The 13,293-nt window shown below is 51.1% G+C and overlaps 1 protein-coding gene across 5 annotated transcripts in view; it reads left to right on the forward strand.

Annotated features, from left to right (window-relative positions):
• Positions 1–13,293, forward strand: part of si:ch73-103b11.2 (COP1-interactive protein 1) — a 103,730-nt gene that overhangs the window by 47,297 nt on the left and 43,140 nt on the right. The window lies entirely within an intron of this gene.

Raw genomic sequence — 13,293 nt, forward strand, 5'->3', positions numbered from 1 at the left:
GGTGAAACGCTGCCCCCTGTGGTCGTGCCGTCTGCGGCCTTAATGGGGAGGAGAGGGTAAAGACCCCTGCGCTCCGTCCTCGCCCTCCCCGCGGCTCCAGCTGGCAGCCGGAGCTGATAAATATAGAAGCGGCGCTCATGCTGGAGCGGGCTCGCCGCCGCCGCGTCAGCTGGCCCCCCATGGGCCTCGCGCTCCGCGGCCCGTCCTGTGCGTGCGCTTATGTGTCGGGAGCGGGGGGGGGGGGGCGAGGAGGAGGAGGCACGCGGCGGTTAACGATGCTGATCTAAGGAGCCGGGAAGAACGGCGGGAGAGAGAGAGAGAGAGAGAGAGAGCGCGGCCGTGCCAGCGCTGGAGACCGCCCGCCGCGGCGAGCGACGGAGCTCACGCACGCGCCTCCGCAGTGCCTCGTAACGGGCATGCTGTCATCCCGCGGGGAGCGGCGCGGAGCGGAGCGTGGGCTCCGCCACGGCTCATAACGTGTGCGGGAAAGAATGAGATGACATGATCCCACTGGCATCTGGCCCCGGCTCTGAGAGACTGTCTCGGCTTTCGTGGGTGTTTTGGTGTGTGTGTGTGTGTGTATGTGTATATTGCTGTATGTGTGTGTGTATTTGTGTGCGTGCGTGTGCCTGTGTGTGTGTGTGTGTGTGTGTGTGCCTGTCTTGCTGTACGTGTGTGTGTATTTGTGTGTGTGTGTATGTGTGTCTGTCTGTCTGTGTATGTTGTGTGAGTCTCTATGGAAGGGGCTGATTTTGGTGCCGTCTCTCCTGGAGGTGCGGAGGGGAGCCGCTCAGTCCTGCTGGCGTCTTGTTCCTGTCAGCAGTGCCAAGCTGTGCACCAGAGCGGCAGCCCTCTTCTTTTGAAGTGCGCGAATGCCTGGCCCTGTGGAACATTCTCCCTCCCGCTCATATCCCAGCAGGCTCCCACACGCAGGCAATGGTTAATGAAGACACCCACTCTCCTAATGGGAATCAGCCGGCACCGAAGCCAAAACCCCCCGCTGAATACCACACACTCAGATAGACGCACCCCAGCACCACATCTGCCGCGGAGTCGGCGCAGACACGTTCCCAAAATCGGTCTGCCGTAGCCTTTCTCTCTGGTTGTGAGGCCATGGGCCAGCATAGTTAGACATTTAATCTGTTGATTCTCTTCCAGCGAACGCACAAACTATCCGCCTTAGTGTTGCCAGCATGTGCATCAGCTAGGTGAGCCGGTGCACTGCCTGCCGTCGAGAGAACTCGGGGCTCCTTCGGAGGGCAGAATAGCTCTGGAGAAACTCGGCGCTGATCCACACGTCTTCCTTTGAAAGAGGCCTGCTGGAGGGGTCTGTAGTCGGAGGTCCCGTGCAGTGCCGAATATTCCAGGCGTATGGTAAGGGCCCGGTTGCCAGTGCCGCTGCCAAGGCGCATGAGAAACGGTCGTAATAAATTACGTGTTTGCCCTGTGTGGGTATGAAGAATGAGCCCGCAGGCGTGTGAGAGCCAGGCCCTGATTTACTGCCGTCTCCTTTCTAGTGCAGACTGATAGACCTCCAAACAATTACAGTGGAGGGGGAAAGACAGTAGATTATTGTCTCAGTGTCTTAAAAACCAAAGAGGTCCCTTGCCCCTGCAGTCAGATTAATGTCTTGCTATTAGTGCAGTTTGTGCCATCAAAAGACCTGCGATAAGCCTGAAGAGCCGCGTACGACGTGGGGGAGCCCCTTTCCCTTCTTCCTTTTCTTTTCCCCCTATAGAACAGACGCCCTTGAAGTGTGGACTTATCTGTGATTGCACTGTACATCGGTGAAGGTAAACGGCTGTTGTTTCATGAATAAGGTTTTGTTTGTGCTTTCTCTGAAGTGTCATTTCGAAGACCCCCCGAGTTAATCCCATTGTTCCGCACACCTCTCGCTAAAAAGCACCAGACTGTGGAATGTTGTCTCGGCCTGAAGTATAGAGGGCTGTGTTTTTCTTTTGAGCTCCTGGTACTCCTGCGCGGAAGGTGCCTCTTAACCGCCTCCCTTTTTCCTGCAAAAAGCTGACGCAGGGTGTCCTGTGCGCCCTCGCCAGGCTGGGGCGAGGCTGTTCTGGGGCGTGACACGGCAGCCCCTCTTCATCAGGAGGGGAGGTCTCTCTCTTCCAAGCGCTAACTTCCCTGGCCTCCGCACTGTCCCTGGGCCCCAAGTTTATTCTGCAACCAGCGAGGAGCGTGAATATTTCAAAAGCTTAATCGCGCCAGCTTAGCAGCCAGTGTGTCAGAAGTTAATAGGCTGCCGTCACCATGGTGCCGTGCTGCGGATATGAAACAGATAATGGCTCGTAATGAGTGGTAGACTGTGGAATTTGCAGGCCTTCGGAGCCTTTGGCCTGTGCGTTCTCACAGAAAATATGTTCCCATTGCGTAACTTCTGCCATGCCTCTCAGATATTGTGGGGAAAAGTGTAGGTGTGGGGCCAAGGGTTAACTACTTACTGTTTGCTTTCTAAAAGAACTGCAGAAATGGCTGTATATTATCAAATCTCCATTTCCTGCACTCGTGTACCTTCGATGCATCGGAATACCTTGTGTGTCTCTGGCCATATTATTGGCTGATGGCACCCGCGCCAGTTTGTTCTAGGTATTTTTGCTTTTATTTTCCCTCTGGTGCGGTCCCTCCGCCTGGTGAAGAATAGAACAGATTGTCGTAGAACAGATTGCCGTGTGAATTTGTCTTCTGTCTGGCGCAGATGGAGTTCACTTCAGGTGGTGTGGGGAAGGGGGGGGTGGGATGGGATGGGAAAAGGAAGTGTGCCGGCCCGTTGCCCTCCCCTCCAGTGCCGAGTGGAAAGCGCACCCCAGCGCGTGCCCGTTTCCGGGGTTATCGCCGCTGGCGGGAGAAGCAGGCGCTCGGCGCTGCCAGCAGACGTTTCTGTCATCGCGCGGCCCACGTCTGCATCCGCTGGAGCCGCGCGACCCCGCCGCTCTCATGAGCCCCGCGGCTGCGTGAGGGAGAGCAGGCCGACGCCTCGGGGCTCTGGGCCTGCGTGTCCTGCCAAGTGTGGGCTCCGGTTGGGAAGCGGCAGCTTTCCAGTCTGTTGTGTGGGTCGTTATGTTTTCGTGCCAATTTCAAGTCCAAGTGCAATAGCGACTTTGATCAAAGTATTCAAACAAAATGTAATTGGTTCAATCGGTACTATTTAAAATTATGTTTCACAGTGAGGAAAACTGTAATTATACCGCACACATTTCATGACCAACTGGAGAACATTATCAGACATCTCTGCTCAGCGTTGGCTGAAGAGAGTAAGATGAGTCCAAAATTCCAAATTCAGCAAACTGCCTATGTTGAGTGAGTGTTGTGCTCTCAAAATTGGGCCTATGCCATGTGTATTATTGCAAGTGTTTTCCCCCTGTCACCCAGCCCCACCCCCCCCCCATCATAGGTTCCTGTTGACTTCAGGTGTGGTCCAATTGACCCCTCATCCATGTTATTTCCTTTTGCCTGAGGTAACCATGTGACGCTCCCCTTGCGAGAACGACAGGAATAGTAGTTACCCTATAGGTCAGTGTTGGCCTGATTCCACTCCCTCCTGAAACGCGGCTGCACCTGGGCTCAAAACACAAAGCTCTTGCCCTCCTCTCTGGCTTGATCTTGTACTGAGTGTAGATGGACAGATGGAAACTGGATTCCAGAATAGGGAAAGTTATTGATGGTCCCGAGGAACAGTGAGGGACTTGTTGGGGCTCAGGACGTGTTTTTGGTTCGTGTGGGCTGGGGCTGGGATTGAAGTGTTTTTGCTCACTGTGGTGCTGTCGTCGCTGCACCTGTTGTTCGGCACCCAAATTGTGACGCCTTCTGGCTATTCGCACCATCGGGTGTTTGGCAGCCATCTGCCGCAGAACAAGCCCAAACATTGTGACTGAAGTCAAGTGTTTTTCTTTCTCCATTTGTTGGCGACATAACAGTACTTCTTGGTCGCATTCTTAAACCAAGTTTCAGGAGAAGAAGTGTTGAATAGAATTGAAAGCACACTGCAGGACATTTGTCTTTGAGTCGTGTCTGCGTACCTGTTTTGGGAGGCCCCATACCGTTTGGCATGCCCTTCTGCAGGATGGTTTTTTTTAAACCCCTCTGTCCGTGAGAAGGATGTGCAGTACTGTGCTGACCCAGCCAGGGAGGTTTTTTTTAAAGTTACTGCGGTTCCCATGTGAAACGAAGAAGCCTGAACAAAGCTAAACGAACGCAGCCTCCGAACGGGAAAGACAAACAAGCAACCGCCAAATAAGGCAGTGACCGAAAACCAGCTTTCCACCGTCTTCCGGCTTCCACCCATGTAAACATGTGATAGCGGTGTACACTTGAGCCTGTCTTTTTCACATTGCGTCACTTCGAATTAACTGTGGAATAAGGCAAGTTTTTAGTGTTTTGCGACGGTGCAACAGTCTCCTGGGGGGCACGGTGGTTTTTACCCCTCTCGCTTTTCATTGTTTATTCCTGTTTATTTGAGAGCCCAGATGGCCACGAGGCTTCCCACACCGCTGCGCTGTGACCCTGTACCCAGGGAGCCACGAGGCTTCCCACACCGCTGCACTGTGACCCTGTACCCAGGGAGCCACGAGGCTTCCCACACCGCTGCACTGTGACCCTGTACCCAGGGAGCCACGAGGCTTCCCACACCGCTGCACTGTGACCCTGTACCCAGGGAGCCACGAGGCTTCCCACACCGCTGCACTGTGACCCTGTACCCAGGGAGCCACGAGGCTTCCCACACCGCTGCACTGTGACCCTGTACCCAGGGAGCCACGAGGCTTCCCACACCGCTGCACTGTGACCCTGTACCCAGGGAGCCTGGCAGGCTGGGCCCGAGAAGGGCACGACGCCCGTCGTCCCGGACGCCCTCGGCTCTGCAGCGATTGGCTGGTCTGTGGCGACGCGCTACGCGCCGGGCAGCCCCGGCAGCTGGCCGGAGTTAAGCTCGTCTGCCTGTTAGTCATCACAGCGGAGGCCGGACCGCGTGAGAGCATCGCTGACAGCGTAATCTCCCGTCTCCGCCCCCTACGTGCAAACCGAGCCACCCCACCGGTTCCATCCTCCACGCCCCCCGGCATTCTTTCCTACAGTAATGGAACACTTGCATGAGATTCCTCAAATTCCTTGCTCTATGTAAACTCAACTGATTGTATGTGTGTGTGTGACCTTTCTTCTTCTTCCTGATATTGGGAAATTTTCTGGTGATGCAATAGTGGAGGCCTGCTCATAGACCCAAAGTGGGGTGTGTTGAAACATTGAACGAATGGGCGAGAATAATACTGTCCAACTTCATTTTGAAACTTTCTAGGAATGATCAGTTACTAACCACAGATTTGAAAGTGCTTTCCAAGTTCTAAAGAGGTTATGAATCTGTGGATAGTTGCTTGCGTAATAGGACAAGTGGTCCTAGACATGATTGAAGCAGCTGGTTTGAAGCCCTGCCTCAGCTGCTGCTCTCATATCAGTCACCGACCAATTGCCAGGCCTCTTACTCCCACTCCTCGCCTATCAAAAGCTCCTAACTGAGTTCATTGGGGTTCATATTTTCACTCCTTGAAGTACTCTTTCAGTCTTAAGCATTACTGGTTCGCTTCCAACCATGAAAATATGCGGACGCAGACCTGCGTAAAAGTTAATCTGCTCTCAGAACGTCAGAAAAGATGCTGGCTGTGCTCTTGCGTGCAGGCAACGCTGGCGGCTGATATCTGATTCTGATTGGTTTAATTGCTCCCAATCTCTGAGTAATCTACAGATTAACATGGTAAAATACATCTTGGCAGCTGTGGTGTAAACAAAGTGTAAAGTGCTGAGAGTGTGAAGTGCAAATGGGAGGGGGGAGGGTGTTACCCCCTGCCAGCCACCGTCACATCAGCCATTTGCTCAAGGGACAGTAAATGTCACAATTATGTCGTATGAATGTGGACATCAGGATGTTGGACATTAAACTCCCGCAGTCCCTTGTTTCCTGGATGTCTGCCCATCGAGGGCTGCTGTAGGGTTGCCTGGATGTTTTGGGGTGTTTTTTAAACTAATGCAGAGATGGGTAGAGAGGAGCCGTCTCTCTCTGTGTTGAGCATTGTATTCCGAAGTTCTGTGTGCCGAGTTCAAAAGCAGGTTTGTTGCTTTTTTCCCCTGCTCTTGGTTTCCTTATTGAAAGGGGGTGACAATTCCACATTGTGTGGACGCTGGTGCTGCCCCACAAAGGCCTCATTGTTCGGCAGAGTGGCCGGGGGAGAAGGACTGGGCATGCTTTTCTGAGGCCAATGCTTTCTTCTCCTCCCGTTTTCAAACGAGCCAGGCAGCAATGGGAGCTGACAGGTTTGGGTCTCCTGTCAACACGTGTTAGCCCAGTCCCGTGCTGACTGCCTGCCTCGGCCCCCTCCCCACCTCCCCCCCACCCCCCCCCCCCCCGACTTGACTAATTAACCTCACCTTTGTTGCCTTTTCCTGGCTCTCCATTGCCTCCTCCCACTTTGTTTTTGGTTTTTTTTCTTTGGGAACAAGTGGAAGTGTACTTGCCAGTTTTCTGTGCCAGAGAGTTTTAAATAGTTTCACTCATTGCTTGAAAAGTCATTTATTTTTTAATGATTTTTATTTATTGGATAATTAATTATTTTGCTTTCATTGGAATTAGTCAGTGTCTGTGCCAGAATGTTACAGAGCGTTTTCCCGCTGTAGTTCTTTAACATACTTCCAGTGAATATACATACTGTGGCTGTCACTGTTGTCAGCTTAAAGTGGATTCTGTCACACTTCTAAGCCCAGTGATGTAAGAAAAGATTTGTGGTTGTCAAAAAAAAAACAAAAAAAAACGCAGGCTTGAGACTATTCATTGGCACAGAATGGGTTTGATCTTTTCAAATCTTTGCCCTTAGCTTATGTTTATACATTTAAAGCATGATTTTTTCCTAGCACTTTTTAGGTAGCTCGCCACGCTGTCTTGAATGGCTCTGTTTCTGAGCCGCCCTGCCTCGTGTGCCTCCCGCTGGCCTGCTGTAGGCCCCGGCACCTCTCCAGTCACGAGGCTAAAGCACGGCTTTGACGTGTCACGCTGAGGTCACATCTCGCAAAGGTGTTTCTCTCAGTGCTGACCGGTACCGGTCAATCCCATCATGCACAGCTGTTTCTGAGACTCCCGCCCCCCCCCTCCCTGTCAGGGTTATGTCATATAGCTGCTGACAGCCCTTTGCGTCTTATTATTTTCCTTCTTGGGGTGGGCAGCTAATACCGGGGCTGTTACTTGAAGCTGGATGTACAAATGTCTCCAAAGAGTGTGACAATGCAAATCTTTTCAGCCCCGCCCCTCTCCGCATCCAGAGTGGCTAGACCGGTGTAAAAAAAGAACAAGTGGCCCCTCTGCTCTTCAGAACCCCCGTGTGAAGTGTGGAGCGGGGGTGATTGACAGCACCGGAGGCAGGGATAAGCAGTGACTGGTTGTGCCAATCACAGCGCTGGGAACGGGCCCCGGCTTGGAGGGAGGGGCAAGCCTCAAGCAGGGGGAAGCGCATTCATGGTGTCAGTGAGAGCCCCGCCCGGGGGCCGGGGGGTGAAACCCTGACTGACGAGGCCGATAGAGGGGGGATCGGTGGCGCTGCGAGAGGCCGGGGCCCGGGGCCCCATGTCTGCGTGTTGTTTTCTTTCTGCAGACGGACAAAAGGCTCCCATTTCCAGAACTGGTCAGAAGCAAAGCACGTCACTGGAGTTGAATAACAAGGTCCCGCCTCCCACATCTAGACCCTGACCCCTTCAGAATCACAGTCTGGTGGACATGTTTACTGGTGCAGCTTTTCACATTTTCTTAAATAAAATGGTTCTCGGTTCATGTCCAGGACCGCTGTTTGAATCTCAGAGAATGTTTTGTGCATTTGTGAAACCCCAGTGACAGAGACAGAGGCTGTGACAGCTTGTCTTGTGAGGTTCACGGCCTGTTTTCATCAGGCTGCTCCAGTCCCTGTTTTGATTGGTCATGCTTTCCCTCACTTTGTCAGCATGGCACTCTCCCAGCTCTGCAGTGCAGCTCCTCTGTGGCTCTGTTTTGAGGTGCTGCTCAGGCAGCGTGAAAGCCAGCCTTTCAGCGCATTTCAGATTCCCAACACACAGACAAAACTTTGGCTGGCTTTGACTTGCGATCCAGTCATTGTGATATAAAAAAAAAATCAACAGGTGATTTGATTACTATATGGACCAATTATATTTTTTTTATTGACTATACTACCAATTATATTTATACTGTTTATTATTGTTTGTGAATGTGCGTGCATGCGTGCTGTGTGTGTGAGAGAGAGACTGGCTGTATATTTAAGTGAATGATTGTGTGTGTGTGTGTGTGTGCGTGTGTCTGTCTGTCTGTGTGGGTTTGTGTGGGTGTGTATGAGTGAATGTGGATATGCGTATGTGTGAGAGTGTGTGAATGTGCCAGTGTTTGTGTGTATGTGAATGAATGTGTGTGTGTGTGTGTGGGTGTTTGTGAGTGAATGTGCAGGTGTGTGTGTGTGGGAGGGCATGTGTGAAAGTGTGTGTGTGTGTGTGGGTATATGTCAAAGTGTGTGGGTGTTTGTGAGTGAGTGTGAATATGCCGGTGTGGGTGTGTGTGAAAGTGTGTGGTGGTGTGTGCTAGAGCATGAATGTGCCGGTGTGTGCCAGTGTACGTGGACGTGTGTGCGAGAGCGTCACTGTGCCGGTGTGTGTGTGAATGAAAGTGGACGTGTGTGTGTGAGAGCGTCAGTGTGTGTATGTGAATGAAAGTGGACGTGTGTGTGTGGGTGTTTGTGAGTGAGCGTGAATGTGCCAGTGTGTGTGTGTGAATGAAAGTGGATGTGTGTGTGTGGGTGTTTGTGAGTGAGCGTCACTGTGCCAGTGTGTGTGTGTGAATGAAAGTGGACGTGTGTGTGTGGGTGTTTGTGAGTTAGCGTGAATGTGCCAGTGTGTGTGTGGCGCGGGTGCACAGATGGTCTGCATTCTGCAGTGAGTATGCCCGCATGGCCCCGACACCCTGCCCTCTCGGAGCGCTCCGACAGCAGGGGCCTGATGGGACGCAGGCCGGGCTCTCAGGACAAGCTGACAGTGCTGACGTCAGCCCCCCTCTCAGACACACGCAGCTGACCGTCACGGCCAGCTGTCCCCTCAGCCCTGGGTGCGGTCAAGTGGCCCTTCTACCGCACGTTTCGTCTCTGGCGAGCCCGAGCACCTCTATATACCACACGTCCCTTGCCCTCCGACGTCTGCCCAATTTTCTGCCCGATGGCTGATGTCACAGCCCGTGTCGTTCCCACCACAAACATTTGAGGGAACGGTGTGATTTTCTTCAGGGAGGCTGCAGGTTTCACTTATGTGGGGCCTGCCCCCAGTTGTCTTATTTAGTCCATGTAGGAGCCCTCCTGGAGGGAGTTTAATTGAGCAGTCTCTCCTGATGGGGTGCTGCATCTCAGGGTTCACAGAACACCACTCAGAGGATCAGGCCCCAATCTTCTCTGGGCTCGGCACGATGTGGGCGAAGATGTTTTATTTTCTGCTACTGTTTTTACTCATTAATTTAGGGGCAGCTCCCTCTTCCTGTGATTCAGTGGCTTAGAGCAACGAGGGCCCGGTTGTATTTCTGGCCTGTGCAAAGATGTAGAGGTCCTCCTCCTAGTCAGCAGCTCCTGTCTCCTGTCAGGCAGATCCTGCTGCATCCTTTCTGCTCCAGAAAAGTGCCTCCTCAGCTCTCCCTTTCTGCTCATGCCAACCCCCCCCCCCCCCCCCCAACCCACACTCACCCGCTTTACGATTGTATTGTCAGCATTAGCCACACACCAATCTGTGAACCCATCGGCAAAATCTGAATTTAAATTTTGGGGGCGTCGCGGTAGTCCTGTGAATCGGAAGTACCCTCGCTACAACAGCGGATGTAGGCATACCTTATCCGCCCAAGGACCGCCCTTTCCAGGGAGTCTTGCTGAGTTTGTAGTTTGATAGGCAACTCTTCAAATGAGAGTGCAGTGCTGATTACCGATTAACTTTTCGACAGGTCTATTTCACAAGTTAGCAGTTTACATTGTATTCAAAGTTTAAAACCACTGCAGCGCTTTATATTGAGATATTTACTGGAAAAGCAGGACGTATTCACCTGTCTGCCAGCAGGTTACGGAAAACACTTGGCATGTCACACATGGCCTACTGCTTGCTCGCTACTAGCTAAGGATTTCCACCAATGAATATGTTTCAAAACGATGCCAAGTAATCATCTTAACCAAATACAAGTCCTTACATCCGAATACCCCCAAGCAGAAAACTTTGTGGTTGCGTTAGCTAACTTTGCTAACTTCATAATTTTTGACAGCTCACCTCTGTTGTTGATCCAGTTGAAGGGAATACTGTTCTTTTGTCTTATCTTTTCTGGTCCCGGGATGTTGTTGATGATGCACGTTGTTTTTGTTGGATGTTCTCCTCTTCCTCCTCGTTTATATTTTTTGTTGATGTTTTTTCAGGCAATTCAGCCATTTCCTATTGATAAAACTTGTATCGCCACCAGTACTCATGTGGTGTTTCCCATGGGTTCTGTTATCCTATGCACCGCATGATGATTGGTCGAGCTTGCTCAGCTTCTGCCACTTATAACAGGAAGTTCTCGCCTATGTTTTCATTTTGGTAGTTCACGTTTTGATATGGCCAACAGACTTTCACGTTTATGAGAGTCTGTCAGAGAGAGGTAGCCACTTACCTGAAGCCAAATGTTTGCTGAAATTTCACACTCTCTGAAGCCTTAGTACAGACTTTCAATAGTGTGTGTGTGTGTGTGTCCTGCAACAAGGAGAGTGAAAGACTGACCTGGGCTGCCAGAGCAAAAGCTATTTGCTCGCTGCTGGAGTTTCTGTAAAACCAGCATTTTCACACTTTACAGCCAGTTCATCTTGGTGTAAATGGCTTTGTGTCATCCGTGCAATTTGCTCTTGCAGTCAGTTAGAAAGAGTGGCAAGGCTGCAGTTACACTCTGCCCTACCTGACCCTTGTTTCCCATGTAGCTCTTAACATCAGCACTACAGCCAGGGCAGAGCCAGCCCTCTGGGATAGGTCAGTATTATTAAAAGCAAAACATCAATAGCATGTTTTTTTTTTAAACCCATATTGAATATAGTGGACAGGCTGGTTCATTTGTCTTATATTTAGCGATCCAGGCCTGTTTGGTACAAATTGTTCAGTACCCCTGCCTCCTCCATCTGTGTTTGTGTACTTGAGTGCTTCAAAGGCTGCCTCATTCAGGCACCTGCGCTGGGGTGTCCTGTCACTAGGGCTGAGGGGGGGCCACGGTGACCCACAGGCCTCACCCCCCACCATCCCCCACTCTCGAGTGGTGCCTGGAGTGGCGGCTGAATGTAGCGACGCAGGGTAAGCCCCGTCATTTGGAGGGGATGAGCCAGACTGCCTGCATAGTGAGCAGGGAGAGCCCAGGGCCCAGGGCCCAGCTCAGGGCCTGAGAGCTGGAGCTCTTGTTGCATTTGTGTCCCCCGAGTGAAGCACTGAGGAAGAGGGGTAGAGCCCAACAGGGGTCGATCTTTGGGGTGGGTGGTAAAATAGACTGCATGTGGTCACATGGTAGTAATCTAAAAATTCAGCTTTGGTCCCTTCTAAGCACAGACTGCAGTAGAAAGGGAGGTAGTTTATTAATTCATTATTTTGGACAATTAGGAAGCAATTGTGTTTCCTTTGCATGCAGTTTTATTGTGACTTATTCCTCTGGCTCAACTCTAATGTGACTGGTTAGTGGTTAGCCTAGAAGTGTCTGTGCATTTCCCCTTGTGTCAGTTTGTTGGCTGCTGCGAGTGCTATTGTTTTTGTGTGTGTGTGTGTGTGTGTGTGTGTGTGTGTGCGTGCGTGCGTGTGCGCAGGTCAGCCCCTGCAGCTGGATGTCAGCCAGGCGCTGCTTTGTACGAATGCTGCAGCTCATCACAGGTCCAGAGTCACACTGAGCTCAGCTGTTCATCAGTATGCAACTGTCTATTTTCAGAGATGGAAATCACCTCAGCAAACGTGTAGAACAATTCCCATACTCAATTGATATTTTGCTCAATATCTATCTTTACATGTAACATTCATATCCCATTGGACATATGCGACAAGGGTAGCTCTGTCATGTTTATGATATATGGCTTTATCATTTTATTGATTGAGTTCAGGTGAGGATATATCTAGATTCAGTTTTTGACTCAAGCACACAATGACACACCATGGACAGACCGTTTTTTTTTATTTGGTCTTTGTGCACTGTGCGTATTGTTTAATGGGGTGTAGATAGCTGGTTCTGCAGTGTACTGTGGGATGAGAAAGAGCCCTGTGCCAAGTGCAACATCGTAAAGCAACAATGGCGTGTTTATTTGCGGATGCCGCTGGAATTGTTTTGTGCGAGCGGACGGGCTCTGTCATTTGCAGCGGAGACGGGCTTTTCACACTGTGGCAGCCTGCCACTGAAAATCATTGTTAAGGCAACAGAGAGCCTCAGAAGGGAGGCTGTGAGGAGCTTCTGTTCATTCAGAGCCAACGAAACGCGTCCCCCTGGTCCTCTCCGCAGACGAGGGCGGACAGGCAATGAGCTGCCCCTGCGTATATAAACCTCCCTTTAGCCCGCCGCACTGGTTAGCGGTCATGGCGTCAACATACCTGGAGGTTGGAAGCGGGTTGTGTTCCTCTAACCTCGTGCCAGGCTGGTAGTGCCAGGCCGGTGGTGCCAGGCCCTTCTCCTTCAAACCACCTGGTGGGTGGAACTAAATCCTAGAGCCATACCGACAGCTTGCTTTCATAGTCAAACAAACCTTGGTGTTTTAGAAAAGCAAACCGTTTTAAAGAGTGCTTCTATTTGCGCAGGAGTCTTTGTTTCTGCCTGGTAACAGTAGGCCCATGGTAGCTCTCTCAAGACCTCTATGAGTTACAGCTATGAGAATCTTTGCCGTACAGGCAGTTTTTGGCTGTTGGTTGAATTGCTCAGTGCTTAGTGTGGTTGGTTTTCTGACCTTCCTGTGTGGTGAGGTTTTCTTGCTGCGTGGGCGTTGTGCATATGGCCATCTGACCTAGCATCTCTCTGGTTGTTTGTTGCTGTTGTGAGGATTTCCGTCTGACAAATCTCTCTGACTGTCTGTGTGTTATGTGAAGATTGCTGTATGACTGAGAATTTCTGACTGTCTGTGTGTTATTTGAAGATTGCTGTATGACTGAGAATTTCTGACTGTCTGTGTATTATTTGAAGATTGCTCTATGACTGAGAATTTCTGACTGTCTGTGTGTTATTTGAAGATTGCAGATTGAGAATTTCTCTGGCTGTGTGTGTGC

The sequence above is a fragment of the Anguilla anguilla genome, chromosome 2, assembly GCF_013347855.1.
Source record: "Anguilla anguilla isolate fAngAng1 chromosome 2, fAngAng1.pri, whole genome shotgun sequence".
NCBI lineage: Eukaryota > Metazoa > Chordata > Actinopteri > Anguilliformes > Anguillidae > Anguilla > Anguilla anguilla.